This window comes from Hemitrygon akajei, chromosome 3 (assembly GCF_048418815.1).
Source record: "Hemitrygon akajei chromosome 3, sHemAka1.3, whole genome shotgun sequence".
Classification (NCBI taxonomy): Eukaryota; Metazoa; Chordata; class Chondrichthyes; order Myliobatiformes; family Dasyatidae; genus Hemitrygon; species Hemitrygon akajei.
Genome location: NC_133126.1, coordinates 21,768,989 through 21,790,196, shown reverse-complemented (window position 1 = coordinate 21,790,196; position 21,208 = coordinate 21,768,989). Strand labels below are relative to the sequence as shown.

General features: G+C 40.3%; 1 protein-coding gene and 1 long non-coding RNA gene across 43 annotated transcripts in view; one reads left to right on the top strand and one right to left on the bottom strand.

Moving 5' to 3' along the window:
- LOC140724771 (uncharacterized) overlaps positions 1-17,592 on the top strand; it is a 71,658-nt gene extending 54,066 nt beyond the window's left edge. The window contains exons 2-4 of one of the 2 annotated variants that reach the window (XR_012098181.1): positions 11,019-11,145; positions 11,338-11,439; positions 17,466-17,592. This is a non-coding gene — a long non-coding RNA (uncharacterized lncRNA). Of the gene's footprint in view, positions 1-11,015; positions 11,146-11,337; positions 11,440-17,465 lie in introns of both variants that reach the window. The other variant, XR_012098180.1, reaches the window with a different exon arrangement.
- Positions 1-21,208, bottom strand: part of nrxn3a (neurexin 3a) — a 2,216,268-nt gene that overhangs the window by 1,891,745 nt on the left and 303,315 nt on the right. The window lies entirely within an intron of this gene.

Here is a 21,208-nt window from a genome sequence, read left to right as displayed (position 1 = left end):
TTTGACGATTTGGTTCATCTATTCCGCACCGGTGTACAGACATGGCGGAGAAGAAGCAACCAGAAACGCATAGGAGGAAACGCGATGCTATCAAGCAGACCAATCACAGTTGTTGCGGTCTGTGTCACCGCGACGCGTGAGTTACTTTTCTGGGGAGGTGCACGTCACCCTACAGCGTTGGGTACACAGTACCTACGGCGTAGATGTGACGCACAAGTATAAATCAGCCTTTACCCTGCACCCTCAGCCTCCTGAACCGGTGAGGATAACCTCACTCACTTCTAAACCGAGCTGACTCCACAATCTATAGACTCAAAGAATCTACAATTCATGTTCTCAGTCCTTATTTGTTTACTTTTTTATTATTTGCTCTATTTGTCTTCTGTTGCACATTGGTTGTTGGTTGTGAGTCTTTGTTAGTTATAGTTTATTTTAAACAAATTCTATCATAATTCTTTATTTTCCAATAAATGCCTGCAGGAAAATGAATTTCAAGGTAGCATACGGTAACATATATGTACTTTGACAATAAATTTACTTTGAACTTGGAGGTTAGGCTTAGATCTGGTATTTTTCAACATCACAGGCAACAAAAAGAGGTTATCAGGTCCCACCTTCAATTTTCCAGCACAGTTTCATTCTCTCTCAATGGTTTCAGCTTTGAGCAATGTCTATTATGTGGATAGGGTAAGGCTGGTCTCTTCAAAGTAGAGACGGCTGAGGAGATTTGGCAGAGGTGTTTAAAATCATGATGACTTTAGCTAAAGAAAAATTGTTCCAGTGGCTGTGGGATTCATAACAAGAGAGCCCTGATTTAAGCTGACTAGCAATAGAACCAAGGGTAATATGCACAATAATGCTTATAATTCAGAATCCACTGTCTGAAAGGGTGTTAGAAAAAGATTCAATAATCGTGTTCAAACTAAATACATGAAGAGAAAACTACTTTGCTACAGAAAAAGAGCAGGTGGAATAGGGCTATCTGACTAAATCAAGGATCACATTTATTATTTACATGAATTAGGAAATTGCTGTGGTGTGTTGGTGTGATATTCAACAACATTCAACAATTAATACAGAGTAAAAAATTAAATAAAAATAAGGTTCGAAGTACAGCTATGGAACTAAATGAGCATAAATACATAATCTTTGAAAAGTAATGGGTAGAAATACTTCTTCTATGTTGCTCAATGATTTGGTGCCACATTAGAAGACAACCAGACTTGCTTGGCCTTCACAGGAAAACTTTCTGTTTGCGGACAATACACAGGGTAGGTAACATAGAGGAAGTAGAGAGGCTACAGAAGGACTTAGATAGATGAGGGAAATGGGCAAAGAAGTGGCAGATGGAATACCGTGTCGAGAAGCGTATAGCCATGCATTTTGGAAGACAAAATGAAAGAGTAGACTATTTTCTAAACGGAGAGGAAATTCAAAAATCTGAAGTCCAAAAGGACTTGGGAGTCCTTGTGTGAGATTCCCTAAAGGTTAATTTGCAGGTTGAGTTGGTTGTGAGGAAGGCAAATGCAATATTAGCATTTACTTCAAGACGACTAGAATATAAAGGAAGGATGTAATGTTAAAGCTTTATAAAGCACTGGTGAGGCCTCACTTTTGTGCCCCTTATTTAAGAAAGGATGTGCTGACATTGGAGAGGGTTCAAAGGAGATTCACAAAAATGTATCTGGGATTGAAAGGCTTGTCACATTAAGAATGTTTGATGGCTCTGGGCCTATACTCATTGGAATTCAGAAGAATGAGGAGTGACTTCATTGAAATTTATCAAATATTGAAAGGCCTTGACAGAGTGGAGATGGAAAGGATGTTTCCTACAGAGGGGACGTCTAAGACCAGAGGACAGAGTTTAGAAGAGAGGGGCATCATTTTAGAATGGAAATGAGGAGGAATTTCTTCAGCCAGAGAGTGGTGAACCTGTGGAATTAGTTGCCACAAGCAGCTGTGGAGGCCAAGTCTTTGGGTATATTTAAGGCAGAGAATGATAGATTCTTGATTGGTCAGGACATGAAGGGATACGGGGAAGGAGGCAGGAGACTGGCGAATAGAGTGAAAATGGATTAACAATAATGAAATGGTGAAGCAGACTCGATGGGCCAAATGGCCTAATTCTGCTCCTATACCTTATGGTCTTATGGTCTAAAACTTAAAAGCACTAATCTAGGACTGTGCTAACTGTTGAAAAGAAAAAGAACAAATTCTGTCTTCAGAAAGCGCGTGCCAAAGATCAGCAACCCAATGGCTACACAAATCATGTCACCAGATTGAACAATTTGCATGTTATTCTTCGACAGTGTAAACTAATTTCATATAACACACTGCCAGCTGAGCAGGCTTCCCACATCACAGCCAACTTACAACAGCTTTGCCTTTGCAAATCCCCGTCCAATTTCTTACAGATGGCTGGCGGTTTGCAAATCTAATGCAGTCACAGGTACGGCAGATTAAAAGAGAAACAGAAACAAGTAAACATACACACTGTTACGGGCAGCATAAGAGCAATGGAGTGTAGTATCCTCAATATAAATCCATAACGCCATTAGACAAAGAAGCAGGATTAGGCCACTCGGCCTATTGAGTCTGCTCTGCCATTCCAATATGGCTGATTTATTATCACTCTCAACCCCACTGTCCTCCCTTCCCATCATAGTCTTTGATGTCCTGACTAATCAAGAACTTATCAACCTCCACCTTGACTACACCCAAATCTTTGCCTCCACAGTCACCTGTGGCAAAGAATTCCACAGATTCACCATCCTCTGGCTAAAAAAAAATCCTCCTCGCCTCTGTTCTAAATGGACGCCCTCTCTAATCAAAGGCTGTCCCTTCTGGTCCGAGAGTCTCCATATCTGTTTCTTCTTGGCCTTTTAATATAGAAGAGGTTTCAATAAGATCCCCTCTCATTCTTCTAAACTCTAGCATGTACAAGCCCAGAGCAATCAAACACTTCTCATACATTAACCCTTTCTTCCAAAATCATTCCCGCAAACTCCCTCCAGTGCCAGAACATCCTTTCTTAGAAAAGGGGCCCAAATCTGTTCACAATACTCCGTGTGGTCTGAACAATGCCTTATAAAGCCTTGGCATTAGATCCTTCTCTTATATTCTAATCCTCTTGAAATGAATACTGATATTGCATTTGCCTTCCTCACCAATGAGTCAACTTGCAAGTTAACTTTTAGGCAATCCTTCACAAGGACTCCACGGTTTGGACCTTTGATTTTTGAATTTTCTCCCCATTTAAAAAATAGTTTATGCCTTTTTTCCATCTACCAAAGTGCATGACCATACACTTCCATGCACTGTATTCCATCTGCCACTTCATTGCCCATTCTCCCAGTCTGTCCAATTCCTTCTGTAGACTCCCTGCTTCTTCAGCACTTCCAGCCCCTCCACCTATCTTTATAGCATCTACAAACCTTGTCAGAAAGTCATCAGTTCTGTCATCCAAATCGTTGACATCTAACATGGGAAGAAGTGGTCCCAACACCACTGGTCACCAAGAGCCAACCAGCAAAGGTCCTCTTTATTCCCACTCTTAATCTCCTTCCAGTCACCCAATCTTCTATGCATGCTAGCAACTTTCCTGTAGTATCATGGGTTCTTTTCTTGTTAAGCAGCCTCATGTGCAGCACCCTGTCAAAGGCCTTCTGAAAATCCAAGTTAAAAACATTCACTAACTCTCGTTGGTCTATCCTGCTTGTTATTTTCTCAAATAATTCCAACAGATTTGTCCGTCAAGATTTTCCCTTAAGGAAACCATGCTAACTTTGGCTTACTTTATAATGTATTTCCAAGTACCATAAAACCTCATTCTTAATAATGGACTCCATTGTCTTCCCAACCACTGAAGTCAGGGTAACTAGCCTGTAATTTCTTTTCTTCTACCTTCCTCACTTCTTAAAGAGCAAAGTGACATTTGCAATTTTCCAGTCCTCAGGAACCATTCCAGAATCTACTGATTCTTCAAGGATTATTATTAATGCCTCCACAATCTCTTCAGCTACCTTTTTCAGAACCTGAGTGAAATCCATCTGGTCCAAATGATTTAACTACTTTCAGCTTCCCCAGTACCTTCTCCTTAGTAATAGCAACTATTCTCATGTCTGCTCCTTGACAATCACGAAGTTCTGGCATATTGCTAGTGTTTTCCGTAGTGAAGACTGATGCAAAATTGTTATTAAGTTTATCTGCCATTTCTTTGCCCCCCATTACTACACCACCAGGGTCATTTTCCAGCAGTCCAACATCCACTCTTGTTTCTCTTTTACTCCTTATATATCTGAAAAGTATAATTTTTGGTATCCTCTTTAATATTATTGGCTAGCTTTTCATACTTGATCTTTTTTCTCCTGATGTTTTTTTGTAAAATTTGCTTTCTGTTGGTTTTTAAAAGCTTCCCAGTCCTCTAACTTCCCACTATGTTTTGCTACATTACATGCACTCTCTTTCCCCTTTATACTGCCTTTGACTTGCCTTGTCAACCACGGTTCCCTCATCCTCCTTTTGGAATACCTTTTCATCTTTGGGATGTATCTATCCTGCACCTTCTGAATTGCCCCCAGAAGCGCCAGCCATTCTTGTTCTGCCATTATCCTTGACAGTGCCGTCTTCCAATCAACTTTGGCCAGCTCCTCTCTCCTGCCTCTGAGATTCTCTTTACTCCATTGTAATACTGATAAATCTGGCTTGCTCTCCCTCTTCTCCCTCTCAAACTGCAGGGCGAATTCAGTCATGTTATGATCACTGCCTCCTAAAGGTTCTTTTACTTTCAGCTTCCTAGTCAAATCTGGCTCATTACACAATATTGAATCCTGAATTGCCTTTCCCCTGGTGGGCTCAACCACAAGCTACTCTAAAAAGCCATCTTGTCGGCATTCTACAAATTCCCTCTCGTGGCATCCAACAATTAACCTGATTTTCCCAATCTACCTACACATTGAAATCCCCCACTACTATTGTAATGTTGCCTTTATCACGTGCATTTTCTATTTCCCATTGAAAATTATATCCACATATTGGCTACTGTTCGGAGGGCTATATATAACCCCCAACAGCACGAGAGGAAATTTACGAGGTGAGAGGGGGGAGGATTAAAGGAAAGATGCAGGGCAGGTTCTTGTTTACACAAGGATAATGGGTGTCTAACCCTCCTGAAGAGCAATCTATGATTTTGTCTTTACAGAACTGTCTAATGAACTTCAATTCATTATCAATTCAGAGTTCCCAGATCTGCATTATTTTGATTCTGACATCATCTGAACACATTTTGTGTTGTTCATGGAAATTGGTGTTTTCTCTCCAAAACTCATTGAGAATTCGAAGACTTCAAATGTGCTGATAATAGCAGCTTAGAGCTTCAAAACATTAATATTCTAAGATAACAGACACTTTACAAAAAACAATGGATTGGATAGTAGGTGCCACTCTGGGACCAATCAGATAGAATTAGGCTGAGAGAGGATGGGGAAGATGGTGGGGAAGACAGAGAGAGAAGGGGAGATGCTGAGGTATATCCTAGGATGTGCTGGGGCACATCAATGATGTAACCTGGGGTCATCAGGAGAGAGTAGGTTCTTCAGGGTGAGCAAAACCTCTACACCCCACTTCTATAGACAGGAAGAGAGTGGGGGTGAACCTTAGGCGGAACCTTGTTTTATGGTACTTCATGCAAGATATCACAATCTTACTGTTCTATAATTGAGAGAAAGCATTTATATTTCATAAAATGCTTAACATACTGTGTTTTCTTTTTAATTTAGTTACTGCAGTAATACAAAACATGCTACAACCAATTTGCACACAGCAAGGTCTCACAAATTAATGTTTCACCTCACTTCAATATCTCAGAATGTGTGCATATTTAGCTTTAAGTGTTGTGAGTTGAGAGATAAATATTGGACAGTTTGCAAATTAGAATCCCTCTTCTTCAAAGAAGTCAAAATTCACTCACATCCTACGACGAGAACAGATAAAGCTTTGTTTAAATTCATATCTAAATCACTGTGCATCAGAATCACTGACGTATGTTGTAAAATATGTTGTTTTGCGGCAGCAGTGCTAAGAAGTTCAAAAAGAGAGCCGAAAAATAGTGAAGGATTGGTTCAATGTCCATTCACAAACCTGCTGGGAGAAAGAACGGACACAAAGTTGAGTGTGTGCGTGTTGTCAGGCTCCTGGACCTCCTCCCTCATGCTAGCCATGAGAAGAGGGTATGTCCTGGGTAATAGGGGTCTTTAATGATGAATGAGGCATTGCCTTTTAAAGATGTCCTCAATGCTGGGGAGGTTAGTGCTCATGATGGCGTTGACTGAGTTTGAATACCACCTTTTTGAGGCATTGCTTTTGAAGATGTCCTCACAGCTGGGGAAGTTGGTGCCTATGATGGAGGTGGCTGAGTTTGAAAACCTTTGCAGCTTTCTTTGTAGCGCAGGAGGGGATTTCTAGAGTTTCTGATTTGGAGCTGACACAGTACAGACGATAGCACATGATGTTTAACAAACCTTTAGCCAAGTCAGGAGCTTGAGGATGGGCCAAGTTTTGACATGTCTCCCATTACTTTTCCTTCATCTCAATCATGAAGGATATCTTCTGTTTGATCAGTTCTTCTCCTTTGTCAGCCCAGCTGAAACCAGACCTTCACATTGGGGATTCTGATCCTTAAACCGATATGTCACAATGACATCAAACTCCATGTTCTATCCTGTCAACAGTTTTAACAAGCCTCTGAAAGACCAACTACATGAAGTTTGAAATTGTCATCTACAAATCACTATCGAGAAACAAAACCTAATACTCTCAGAGGAGTTGGAATTTCTACAAATGTAATCTGAATCAATGATCAATTTTTAATACTCAACTGAATAAAATCCCCAATAAGGCACACTTTAATACAACATGCTCTCTCACAAAGCAAAACATACACCCAGTGGCCACTTTATTAGGCACACCTGTACTCCTGCTCGTTAATGCAAGTATCTAATTAGTCAATCATGTGGCAGCAACTCAATGCATTAAAGTATGCAGATGGGGTCAAGAGGTTCAGTTGTACAGAATAAATATCAGAACGGGGAAGAAATGTGATCTAAGTGATTTTGATGATGGAATAATTGCTGGTGCCAGATGGGGTGGTCTGTGTACCTCAGAAATGGCTGATCTCCTGGGAATTTTATGCACAACAGTCTCTAGAGTTTACAGAGAATGGTGCCAAAAACAAAACAAAAAAAAACATCCAGTGAACAGCAGGCCTATGGGTGAAAATGCCTTGTTTATGAGAGAGGTCAGAGGCAAATGACCACACTGGTTCAAGCTGACAGGAAAGTAACAGTAACTTCAATAAACACTTTGAACCTTGAAGCAGCTGGGCTACAGCATCAGAAGATCACTCTGGGTTCCATCCCTGTACCTCAGTGGCCACTAAGAGTCGTTCAAAGTTTGCAACAGTTTAGCTCTAATGATATGCATAAATACAGTAATGGTACAATTGATACTTTAAATTCTAGGTGCATAGGAGCCAGAAAGCAATGAAATTATCATTATTGTTTTTTAATTTACTTATTGGGATACAGCATGCAGTAGGCCCTTCCTGCCCAGCAATCTTCCAGTTTAATCCGAGCCTAATCACGGGACAATTTCCAGTCGATCACCAATTGGTATGTCTTTGAACTGTGGGAGGAAACCGCAGCAGCTGGAGGAAACCCATGCGGTCATGGGGGGAGTGTACAAGCTCACTGCAGGCAGCAGCGGGAATTCAACCCGGGTCGTTGGTACTGTAAAACACTGTGCAAACCACTACGCTAATGTCCCGCCCCGCTACACTGAAGATATATCAGTCCAAGTTGTCGCTGTAATTTTAAAATGGTGTGATTTATCTGTATAAAAATTACAAAATTACTGTAGGCAACTATTAAAATCAAAGCCAATGTTTACAATGTTTAATTTTTACATTTAAACAGAAAAGGATGTGTCACTGAAGGTATTTAATGTTGGTAATATTATTCATAACCGACAGTTTTTATTTGTTACTTCAAGTATTTAAGGTTTGACCACTTTTATCCCTTCCAGGCGTATCATTATTTACCAGGTACAACTGCATTATTACTGTTAATGGTGCTGCAATGCAGACTGCTAAATTACATAGCAATCCAATAATTATCATCCATGTCAACAGCAAATGTCAAATAGATGCAGAAAACAAATCACAGCGACAGAAAACTAATATTAATATTTAACATCTCCACTTTATATATGTAAAGGAAGATGAACAATTATACATCAGTAATTTAAGGGACATTTACAACTACAATGAGACCTCGTTAGATGTTGTTGTGTAATGTACAGTGAATCCTGTTGCCAGTGCAAAGCTAAATCCCGTGGCAGACTATATTTAAAATTCTTAACATTGTCTTCGAATCAACACCCACATCCCACCACTTAATTCCCTTGTCTACACACTTTTCCAATCCCAATTCTTGAAAGGAAATCATCTAATTCTGAATTCTAATATATTTTATCTTATTTTATTTATTGATATACAGCGCAGATTAGGGCCTTTCGGCTTTTCAAACCGCAAGGCCCAGCCATCTCCCGATCTAATCCTGGCCTAATCATGGGACGATCTGCAATGCCAAATTAATTTACCAATTGGCAAATCTTTGGACTGTGACAGGAAACCCACGTGGTCACAGGGAGAATGTACAAACTCCTTACAGGCAGTAGCGCGAATTGAACCCAAGTCACCTGTTAAGTGTTGTGCTAACCACTACATGGTAGAGTGTCATTCTCAACTAATGGCTTCCATGTTTTTAGTTGCCTGAGTCCCGGGACCTCCTTTAATCTCTTCAACACTGCTGTCATTAGGAAGGAGGTACAGGAGTGTTAGGGCTCACAACGCAATGGTCAGGAACAGATACTACCCATGAACCATCAGACTCCTGAACCAGAGTGGGTAACTTCACTCACGGTAACACTGAACTGAATCCGCAACCTATGGAATCATTTTCAAGGACTCTGCCACACATGTTCTCAGTGTTTATACATTTGTTTGTTTGCTTTTATTTTTTTCCCCACAACTTTTCTTCTTTTGCACATTGGCTGTTTGTCGGTCTTTGTTTGAGTGTAGTTTTTCATTGATTCTACTGTAATTCTTTGTTCTACTGTGAATGCCTACAAGAAAATGAATCTCAAGTTTGGTGACATATACGTCCTGTAACAATAAATTGACTTTGAATTTTGAACCCTTTCATCTCCAGATGCCTTTAAATATATTTCTTGCGACAAACTGGAGACATGAAATTGACCACAGATGCTGGAGGACTGGGGCCGACCTGACCTGTTGAGTTCCTCCAGCATTCTGATGTGTGTTGGTCCTTTGGGCAAGTTTCCATCAGGCTCAGTACGCTCTGTCGATTGTTTGGGTTACGGTTTTGTGAAGTACCCTGGGAAGTTTGTCTCCATATAAATGGAAATGTAATTGCTCTAACATTCATAAGCAATGGTATAAGATTGTCACAAGACAAAATCCATAACAAACTCTGCAAACAATTGGTTCAGGATAACTGACACAAAAACATATTAAGCTGAGATCTGGGATTATTCAAAGTCAAAGTCAAATTCATTATGCTAGTACATACCACATTGAGATTTATTTTCTTGCAGGCATTTATAGGAAAATAAAGAAATGCAATAGAACCTATGAAAAAATATTCATAAACAAAAACTGACAAACAACCGATGTGCAAAAGAAGTTCAAATTGTTCAAGTAAAATATAATACTGAAAACATGAGTTGTAAAGTGTCTGTAGTTTGTAGAATCAATTTGTCTTTTTGGCAAGTGAAGCTATCCATGCTGGTTCAGGAGCCTGATGGTTGTAATATCTGTTCCTGTGACAAGACTGAAGGTACTCACATGTTCGAAAGAATGTATTCATTTCAACTTCTGTAATATGTACGTGCAGTTAAGTAGAAAATTCAGAAACTTGTCTTCTGAGTTATGCTACAACTCCAAAGCTGTGCAAAATAGTAGCACGTCAGTCTACAGTATTGTGCAAAGGTTTTAGGCACAAGTACATCGCTAGGGTGCCAAAGACTTTTACACAGTACTGTAGTAAATTTCTGTATTGCACTGCGTTATTGCCACACAAAAAAACCAAATCTCATGACACATCTGAGTGATGATAAACCTGATTCTGATATGTTGCACTGAGAGTGGGAAAGGGGAGTTATGGCTGGGGAAAGGGGAAAGGAGATTGGAGGGAGTGGGAAATATCAGAGAGACATTCTGTAATGATGAATAAGCCAATCGTTTGGAACCAAATGACCTTGCCTGACTGATGTCTCAGGGCTGGGTGTGTCTGCACTCAGGCCACCCCCACCTCTGACACCCCTTCTCTGCCAACTGTCCCACACTCACATCCCCCCACAGTGCTCAACCCTTCACCATTCCCAATATCCTTTGCTCCCGCCAGGTTTACAAACTCTCTCTCTCTGCTCCTCATCGACAAGTAGAGTACTATGCAAAAGCCTTAAGCACCCCAACTATATAATCTACCTGTGGCTTATCCATCAGCACTGGTGGTGTTGACCACCGCAGAATTCCTGTGGAGACAAAGCCTTCGCACTAAGGACGCCTTCCATGTTGAGTGAAACAGCAATTGCTCTAATTGAAATAGACATAGAATACAGCATAGGTCCTTCAGCCTACGACATTGTGCCAATCTTTTAATCTATTCCAAGATCAATTTGATGCTCCCCTCCCACAAAGCCCTCCAATATATTTCATCTATGTACCTGTCTGAGCCTCTTAAGTGTCCTTGGTATGTCTTCCTTTTCCAATACCCCTGGCAGTGCATTCCACATACTAACCAGTCTCTGTCTAAAATACATACCTCTGACATTCTCCCTTATAGCTTCCTCTAATCATATACCCTGTCATATTAAACTGGGAAAAGGATGCTGTCTGTCCACTCTATCAGTGCCTAGTACATCTCATTTATCTCCAGCAGGTTTATTCTCCGCCATAGATGTCGCCTGAGGTCCACCAGCATTTGGTGTGTGTTGCTCAAGATTTCCAGCACCTGAAGAAGCTTTTGTGTTTATTTTTCTCTCCATCTCAATTCTGACACAAAGGCTGTGAGTTGATACTTTTTTGATACCTTATCTCTGTTTCACTTTCCACAGAATATTTCCATCAGTTTATATTTTGTTTCAAATTTCCAGCATCTTTTGATGATATTTTTGATTTTCATCTCCTGTCTGCAGCCAACCTGTTCTAGTACAGTTAGAACATTGTTATCTAACCAACAAAGTGTTCTGCTTTTATAGACAAAAGGCCAAAAGTAAACTGCCCACCAAAGTGATGGAAACTGTCATGAGCATCGCTACCAAACGCCATCTTCTCCGCAATAACCTGCTTACCAATGCCAGGTTCGTATTTCACCAAACTCCCTCAGTACCAGATCTCCTCACATTCTTAATCATAACATGAGCCAAAGAGCTGAATTCCAGAGGCAATGTGGAAGTCCCAGCTTCTTAGATTAAAGTAGCATTCAACCCAAGCAAACAGGAACTCAATTGGATCACTTTCAAATAATGTAATTAAAAGAGCAGATGAGAAGCTAGCTGAGTTGGTATAAGGAAAGTTTGATGGCTCTTGGGCTGTAACTCGCTGGACTTCAAAAGAATGAGGGTGAATCTCATTGAAACCTATTGAATATTTAAAGACCTAGATAGAGTGGACATAGAGAAATGTTTTCTATAGTGGAGTAGTCTAGGATCAGGGGGCACACCCTCAGAATAGAAAGAATGAGGAAGAATTTCATTGGGCAGAAGGTGATGAATCTGTGAACTGTGGAAGCCAAGTCATTTGGATATATTCAAAGTGACAGTTGATAGGTTCTTGATTAGGCAGGGTGTCAAAGGTTACAGGGCAAAGACAGGTTGAGAGGGATAATAAATCAGCCATGATAGAATAGTGAAGAAATGGGCCGAATAGCCTAATTTTGCTCCTATATCTTGTGGTCTTATGGTTTCATACTCTGTATCCAACAAAATGCCAACCCGAGCCTCAAACTCTCGTCAACCTTACTTTCCAATCAGGTGCTGAGGAACGATTGTGTTGAATGCTGAACTGATGTCTATGAACAGCATTTGAACGTACATGTCTTTTTTGTCCAAGTGGGTGAGGGCCAGGTGGAGGGTGGTGATGATGGCATCATCTTTTGAGCAGTTGGGATGATACGTGAACTGCAGGGGCCCTCTGAGCCCTTTGCCAGACTGTCAGTCAATCTCCAAGCTGCAATAAACTGCCAGGTCTGCCCCAAAACACCTGACAACAAACTGGCAGTGCCAGCCTGGATTTCCTTTCAGATCACCAGATTAATAAAACCCAATGACCTCAAAGGCCTTGGAAACATTGCAAACGATTCCAGTCACGCGTGTCAATACTCTCACAGCCTTCTGCAGACGCTCAGTACAGAGCATCCTAACATGCTGCATCACCGCATGGGCCGGAAACTGCTCTGTGGCAGACAGGGAGGGGGCGTTAGTCCGTAACTGTGCAGCACCTTCGGTATTCCACTCAGCAGTGAGGTAGACTTTTAGTTTTATCAGAATCAGGTTTATTATCTCTGGCATATGTCATGAAATTTGTTAACTTAGCAGCAGCAGTTCAATGCAATACATAATATAGAAGAAGAAAAAAACACAATAATAAATAAACAAATAAACTACAGTATACTGTATGTATATTGAATAGATTAAAAATTGTGCAAAAAAACCAGAAATAATGTATATTAAAAAAGTGAGGTAGTGATCATGGGTTCAATGTCCATTTAAGAATCAGATGGCAGACGGGAAGAAGCTGTTCCTGAATCGCTGAGAGTGTGTCTTCAGGCTTTGTGAGGAAAGGGCATGACCTGGGTGCTGGAGGTCCTTAATAATGGATGCTGCCTTTCTGAGACGTTGTTTATCAGTCATAGAAAAGACAAACATTGCAAGAAATTTCACCACTGGTTGGAGCTGGAGTGGTCGCCACGTCCATGCACACCGCCATCTTGGAGATCAGCTGGTTCTACAAGTATTGCACCCTGCTCACGGACTGTTTGTCCCTCTTCCATCAGGAAGGAGGCTATGTAGCATCCGTGCCAGGACCACAACTCAAAAACAGCTACTTTCCCCGAGCAGTAAAGCTGATCAACACCTCCACCCACTACCCTACCCCTCCATACCCACAACCACCACTACTTTATCATTTCCTGTCAGTCACGTTATGTACAGCCACTCCAGTACCTAATGTCACTTTATGCACATACAAACAGTCTATGTATCTAAGCTATCTTATATATTTATATATATTGTGTTTTTTATTATTGTGCTCTTTATCTTATTGTATTTTTATTTTGTGCTACATTGGATTCAGAGTAACAACTATTTTGTTCCTCTTTACATTTGTCTTCTGGAAATGACATAAAACAATCTTGAATCTTGACTCTTGAATATCCAGACTCTAGAACATCAAATACTACAAATATGCAATAATCCAAGTCTCCTGTTTACGGCCAATAACCTAAAGGATTGTTGGCACCTGATAGGGAAAGGTGGAATTTCCAGGCAGTTAAAACATGACTGAGCTGATTACAAGACCATATCTTCTGCTGGATGGGAACTCTCTTGTAAAAATAGCTGATGGCAGTGACTGCCATAAATGATTCAATGTGTCAGTTTTAGCAAGGCAGCCTCAAAGTTAAATCAATATATCAGACTCCTGCAATTCATTACATGCATTTCATTCAGTTTTGATGAAAGGCCTTCATCACTAAATGTGAACTTCGCTTCACTTTCCATTGAATCTTCGCAACCTCTGAGTATTTTTCACAATTTAATGTTATTTTATTTCTTATATATGTACGTTGAATTCAACTTCCAATATTAGACCACAAGATACAGAGGCAGAACTAGGCCTTTTGGCCCATCGAGTCTACTCCACCATATTCAGTTTAGTCCAGTTAGAGACAGGGGTGAATTTTTTTGGTTGACAGCTATTTAATTGCTGATTTATGCTGCTTATTTCATTACATCACTAGTTTTAGTTTCACTAGTTTCTTATTGCTGCAAGATTGTTTGTCTTTGCTGGTTTTGTAACAAAGGATCTAATGTACTGTTTTCGATTTGGAAATTCATTATTGTGGAAAGCATGTCACACAGTGTCAACCCCCGTACTCAGTCTCTGAGTGGTTTCAATTTGTTTTCAAGCAACCACTCCACCCACAATATTCATCTTCTCTTTAATTTGACAGATTTTAAGAACGGAGGGTTGCGACCCTTCATCAGGCCGGGAGTTTCTTAGAAACTATACAACTTCACTTGAGTCAGGGTAAATAGAAAACACAGTCATTAGAGAGTGGGCTCCTCCATAAATCTAAAAATACAAACGTGGCCATAGTGTCATCCACACCTTGGCTTCACAGAGGTGCTGTTTAGCTGTGTAACAATTAGTGCAACGTTATTACAGCCTGGGAATCAGAATTCAATTCCGCAGCCTTCCGTAAGGAGTCTCTGTACATCTTCCACGTGGAATGCATGGGTTTTCCCTGGGTACTCAGGTTTCCTCCCACAGTCCAAAGATATAAAGGGTAGGTTAATTGACCATTGCAAATTGTCCCATGATTAGGTTAGGGTGAAATTGGGGTTGTCAGGGTTTGCTGGGGTGGCGCGTCTCAAAGGGCCGGAAGGGCCTAGTCCGTGCGGTAGCGTTAAAGAAATAAATAAATAACTGTATGGTGCACAGATTCATAGAAACCAGCAAATCATAGTTTAAGGGTGGAACAAAACTGGGACTGAGGAAACTTCAGGCACTGGTTGCTTTGCCCAAGAGTGATAGAAGAACTGCTACTTTCATGACAAACCTGCCAATTGTTGAGCTAAGTCATTGGGTATATTTAAAGCACACTTTGATAGGTACTTGATTAATCAGGGCATCAAAGATTATGGAGAGAAGGCAAGCAAATGGAGTTGAGAGGGAAAACAAATCAACCATGATCGAATAGCAAAGCATACTCAATGGGCCGAATGGCCTAGTTCTGTTTCTAAGCATTATGGTCTTATTGATAATATACAATGCTTTTTCTCTTTTCAACCCTTGTGGGAATGGTATCATGATTTATATTTCCTGCTCCCTGCAAATCTGAAAGGTAACTCAGCAGGAATTCATTAGCTTTATACCACCAAGACATTAGCAATTTCTCAGCCTTACTAATAACCTTAATGGAATGGTAAATAGACAAGTCTGGGAGGAAGTTTGTTGCACTTTTATTGATTCAGCCATTATGTATTATCAAAGCAGCAAGTTCTTTGATATGAATTTCTCTGCCTACTGCCTTATGTTTTCCTTAACACTAGGTAGTCATCCATAAGACAAAAGAGAATCTCTGATAGAATCATGTATGAGTAAGCTAAGATATTACTTCAGGTACTCTTGCATCTAAATACGGTGCTTCCCTTCACCAAAACAAAAATCTTCACCATGGGACATCACGCATGTAAATAAATCAGTTCTTCGATTATGTTAGCCAGCCACAGCCTTAACTTCTGTGCTGGTGATGGTGTTCCTTGTTGCTACATCATGACCATTCTCAGGAGCTGAATACGTAACAATCTATTCACTGGTCAAGAATTATAATCTATAGCAGATGGCATGGATGACAACGTGTCACAATTTTTAGGCTTCACGGATAAACAGGAGCACTGACCTTATTAAAAGAAAGTCAGAGTACCCATCACAAATAAAAGACCTCGGCTTTATAATTGGGCAGAATCCTGTGTAACAGTCACCAAACCAAATTGCCACGCTGAATGCAAATAAACTTCTTTACTGCAGTCTCTTGCAAGGTGGCAAATTAGTAATTAGGATTTCCATGGAGTTTCTTTTATGTAATTATTCTGATTCTAACCACTATATTAACTCATTTGGTCTCATCCTAACAGAAGTATTCCCCTATTCTATCTATCCCCATTCCATCTTCTCAGCATAGTCATAGAGTTGTAGAGTACCGCCCCGAGTAAAGAATTTATCCCTCATGTTCTCCTTAAATATTCTGCCTTTCACCTTTAATCTGTGGCCCCAAGTTCCAGTCTTACCTAACCTCAGTGGAAAAGCCAGCTTGCATTTACCCTCTACACCCCTTGTAACATATATACCTCTATCAAATCTGCCCTCATTCTCCTACGTTCTAGGGAATAAAGTCCTTATCATATATCATATAACCTTATCATATAACTCAGATCCTCAAATCATAGAAACATTCTTGTACATTTTCTCTGTACTCTTTCAAACTTATAGATCCCTTTCCTGTAACTAGGTGACCGGAACTGCACACAATACTCTAAATTAGGCCTCACCAACTTCTTATACAACTTCAACGTAACATCGTAATGAAAGCTAACATTTTTCTCACTTTCCCAGTTCTGAGACACGGCTGAGACCTACAACATTTAACCCTTTCTCATACCACAGATGTTGTTTGATTTGCTGAGTGTTTTAAATATGTTTTCTTTTTATTACATGCAGTACTGTGCAAAAGTCTTAGACACATACATATAGCTAGGGTACCTACGACTTTTCCACAGTATTGTACACTGGTTAAAATAGGAAGGTGGTTAGGAAACAGAAATAGAGTAGTTGGCTTTCTATTAGCTCAGTAGTATGAACTGTAAAGACTTAATATACAGTACTGTGTAAAAGTCTTAGGCACGCTGGGGGGGGTGGGGTGTGTGTGTGTGTGTGTGTGTGTGTGTGTGTGTGTGTGTGTGTGTGTGTGTGTGTGTGTGTGTGTGTGTGTGTGTGTGAGTGTGAGAGTGTGTGTGTGTGTGTGTGTGTGTGTGTGTGTGTGTGTGTGTGTGTGTGTGTGTGTGTGTGTGTAAGATTTTTGTACAGTACTGTCATGCAGTGGAACAAGAAGAACTCAGTGACTTGCCCTTCTGATTCATAGAACAATACAGCACAGTACAAGGGCTCTTCGGCCCACAATGTTATGCTAGCCTTTAACCTGCTCCTTTTAACCTTTTAATTAACCTTTTGATTCTGCTCCTATATCATATGGTCTTTTGTAGAATACATTCGTTCTTTGCTTCTCTGTAGCTTCTACAAATACAAATCAAAATTACCACATCACACCATTGCGTTTGCTTAAATTTGACCATTCAGCAAACAACTGAAACAAAAGATATGCCTAATTTTAATAAAAAGATTAAAGAAATATAAAATTGCAAATTGCCAAAGAAACTAGATACTTGAAGGGCATCAAGGAGCAATTTGAAATCTGTGCCCCGAATGTATTTTTTTAAGTCTGTACAAGGACTTGTATTCATTTGAGAAAGTCTCATATCATGCAGGCTTATGGATGGAGATAATTCATAGTTTCCAAAATAATTCTGTTGTGATTATTTTTTCTAAGGGAACTGTGCTGTCGCAGTGGCATTGCTGGATTCCATGTAAACAGGACTGCAATAAATAAGTGACTGGCAAAGCCGTTGTGATAAATAACAAGCCTAATCTCTTTGATATCTGGGACTTGCTTCAGCAAACAAGACCATTTTTACAGTGTGAAATCTTTAGAAAATGGCGTGCCTTACTGGGCAAAAGAGCAATTCCTTGAATTACAGAGTAAATCCTTTAATCAGGAACTGATTTACTGCAGTCAAGTCAAAAAAAAAGTCAAAGATTTGACAACTCCAAGCATCAGAAGTGAACTGACTGCACTGGCAAACTTACAATCAATAGCCATTTTATTAGGTACACCTGCGCAGCTGCACTTTAATGCAAATATCTAATCAACCAATCATGACTCAATGTGTAAAAGCATGTGGGCATGGTCAAGAGGTTCAGTTGTTTAGACCAAACATTAGAATTAGGAACAAATGTGATTTAAATGACTTTGCCTATGGATTGATTGTTGACACTTGGCCGGGTGGTTTGAGTATCTCAGAAACAGCTGATCTCCTGGGGCTTTTCATGCACAATAGTCTCTTGAGCTGACAGAGAATGGTGCAAAAAAAGGCAGGGAGGTCAAAGGAGATTGGCCAGACTGATTCCAGCTGACAGGAAGGTGATGGCAAGTCAATTAGTCAGACATTACAATGGTGTGCAGAAGAGCATCTCTAAATACACAGCACACCAAGCCCTACAGTGGATGGGCTACAGCAGCAGAAGACCCTGAAGCTGCAGGTGGCCATGTTGGTTTGGTAGAAGAGGTACCTAATAAAGTCACCAATGAGTGTAATTATTATCAATTAAAAATAAAACTTCACGTGATGGAAATTTGAAAATTAAACCGAAAAGACTTGAGATTGACAGCAAGTCAGGTGAAGTTGTGGAAAGAGAAACATTAATAAAGAATCCGATGAAAGGCCTTTAATCTTAAACAGTCACACTTCTTCTTTTCCATAGCCTTTAACCAATATTTTAAACGTTTGTAATAACATTGCATTTTTTTTAATTGGGTCTTCAATCCAGAACAAACATTAGATTATTATTTAAGATCCATTACTTTCAGCAAAACCAAAACTTGAATGATTAAGCAACATAACTGATCGACAGATGACACAATAGCCACTGATCTACGTACCGTCCTTATACATCTGGAGAAGAAGGATGCTTATGTGAGAATGCTGTTCTTGGACTACAGTTCAGCATTCAACACCATAATTCAATCCAAGCTCGACAAGAAGGTCCGAGACCTCGGCCTTGACCCTACCTTTGCAGCTGGATCCTGAACTTCCTGTCAGATCACCGGCAATTGGTAAGAGTGGGCTCCCTCACCTCTACCCCTCTGACTCTCAACACAGGAGCCCCTCAGGGCTGCGTACTGAGTTCCCTCCTTTATTCCCTGTATACCCATGACTGTTTCACCACCAACAGCTCCAATCTGCTAATTAAATTTGGCAATGACACTACATTAATTGGCCTTACCTCAAACAATAACGAGGTGGCCTACAGGGAAGAAGTATCTCTCTGACACAGTGGTGTCAAGAAAACAACCTCTCCCTCAATATCGCAAAAACAAAGAAGCTGGTTGTAGATTACAGGAGGAATGGAGACAGGATAACCCCTATTGACATCAATGGATCTGGGATTGAGAGGGTAAACAGCTTCAAGTTCCTCGGCATGCACATCACCGAGGACCTCACGTGGTCTGTACACACCAGCTGTGTGGTGAAAAAGGCACAAAAGCGCCTCTTTCACCTCAGACGTTTGAAGTCTGAGGTTTGAAGTTTGAAGTAGAAAGTGCCACTTTCTACAGTGGCACAACTGAGCATCCTGACTGGCTGCATCACTGCCTGGTATGGGAACTGTACCTCCCTTAATCGCAGGACTCTGCAGAGAGTGGTGCGGACAGCCCAGTGCATCTGTAGTTGTGAACTTCTCATGATTTGGGACATTTACAAGGACAGGTGTGTAAAAATGGCCTGTAGGATCATTGGGGGACCTAAGTCATCCCAGCCAGAAATTGTTCCAGCTGTTACCATCTGGGAAGCGGTACAGCAGTATAAAAGCCAGGACCAACAGGCTCTGGGACAGCCTTTTCCACTAGGCCATCAGACTGATAAACTCACGCTGGTTTGAGTGTACTCTATATGATATTGACTGTTCTATTTATTATGAATTACTAAGATTGCACATGGCACATTTAGATGGAGACGTAACATAAAGATTTTTACTCATGTATGTGAAGGATGTAAGAAATAAAATCAATTCAATTCAACTTGCATCACTGGACAATGGGAATTTATGAGTCAGGTGTACAAACTCACATAAGGTAGAAGATTGAAGAAATAACAGATGAAATTACCCATTTAAACCTTCCCATTTAAAAATGAAATTTGCTTTAGGGGATTAGATAAAAAAAAGATAACCATTATATTTTATTTAACCATTGTTGTCTCATCATGCCAAAAAGTCACAAATCAACTGAAACAAGGTATAGTTGTATATCTAACATGACAGCTGAATTACAGGGCTCTGGTAGTAGACGTGACTCCACGTGTGTGACATAATAGCCTTGGACATGAGATTCTGGCATTGCACTACAACAGTTAGCTTAATGGATATTTAAAGGCCAACAATGCAGGTCTCAAACTGTAAATGAGTTTATTATAAAGCCATGTGATGTTAGAAAATGCCAGTGTTGAAATTTGTAAAATTATCAAATAACATTCAAGATATCTTATGAGAAATCAATGCATTAGAGAACATGGGGGGGAATGCTGAGCTGGAGCCCCTCTGGCAGGAATTCAATGCTGATCAGCAACTCCTGCTACACTGCTGGTGCTGAACTGTATAACTGTCTCTATCATTTCTTTAGATTCAACAGATGTGTGGAAAAGTGAAGCTTGCTCTCCATACTGTACTGCCCTGGCTTGTGTATCTAGAAAGCTAGGATGCAGCATCCATGGTCAACCCTGACCAACAGAGAACATAGTTTCCTAATTCTCAGACAGTTTGTTCATTATGTGCTGTGTCAATTCCGAGACAATATCCGTTAAAAAGCAGGTTCACCTGATGTATCATTCTAAGGCACATAAGCACAGGTATTATGATTATGTACATATTTTGTTTAATTATTTAGTCTACTTCACTCTTTCCATTGCTTCTCAGAGATGAGATATTAAATCATCTGCTCTTTAAGATGGACGTTAAAGATCTTATGCTACCAATAATATCCTGGCCAATATTAGTCTCCCATTCAACATTACCAAGAAATGTTGGTAACCCTGGTGCTGATTGAGGAAACTTGCTTTGTGCAATTTGACTGCTCCTAGAAACACACTTCGTCTTTAATGTCCTTTGGGATATACCAAAAAGGACATTAAAGGCAATGTTTAAAAAGTACTTTTGCAGCTCTCAAACCCTGGTTAGACCATACTTGAAATATTGTGTTGGTTCTGGTCACCTCCTTTTAGGAAACATATGGAATCTTTAGAGAAGGCACAGAGGAGATTTACCAGGATGCTTCCTGAATTAGAGAACATGTCTCATGAGAAGAAATAGAGTGAGTCAGGGCTATTCTCTTTGGAACCAAGGAGGATGAGAGGCAACTTGATAGAATTGTTTAAGTTTATATAGAATGGATATCCAGCGCCTTTTTCCCAAGGTGACAATGGCTAATACCAGCAGATGCCCTTTTAATGTAAGTGAGCA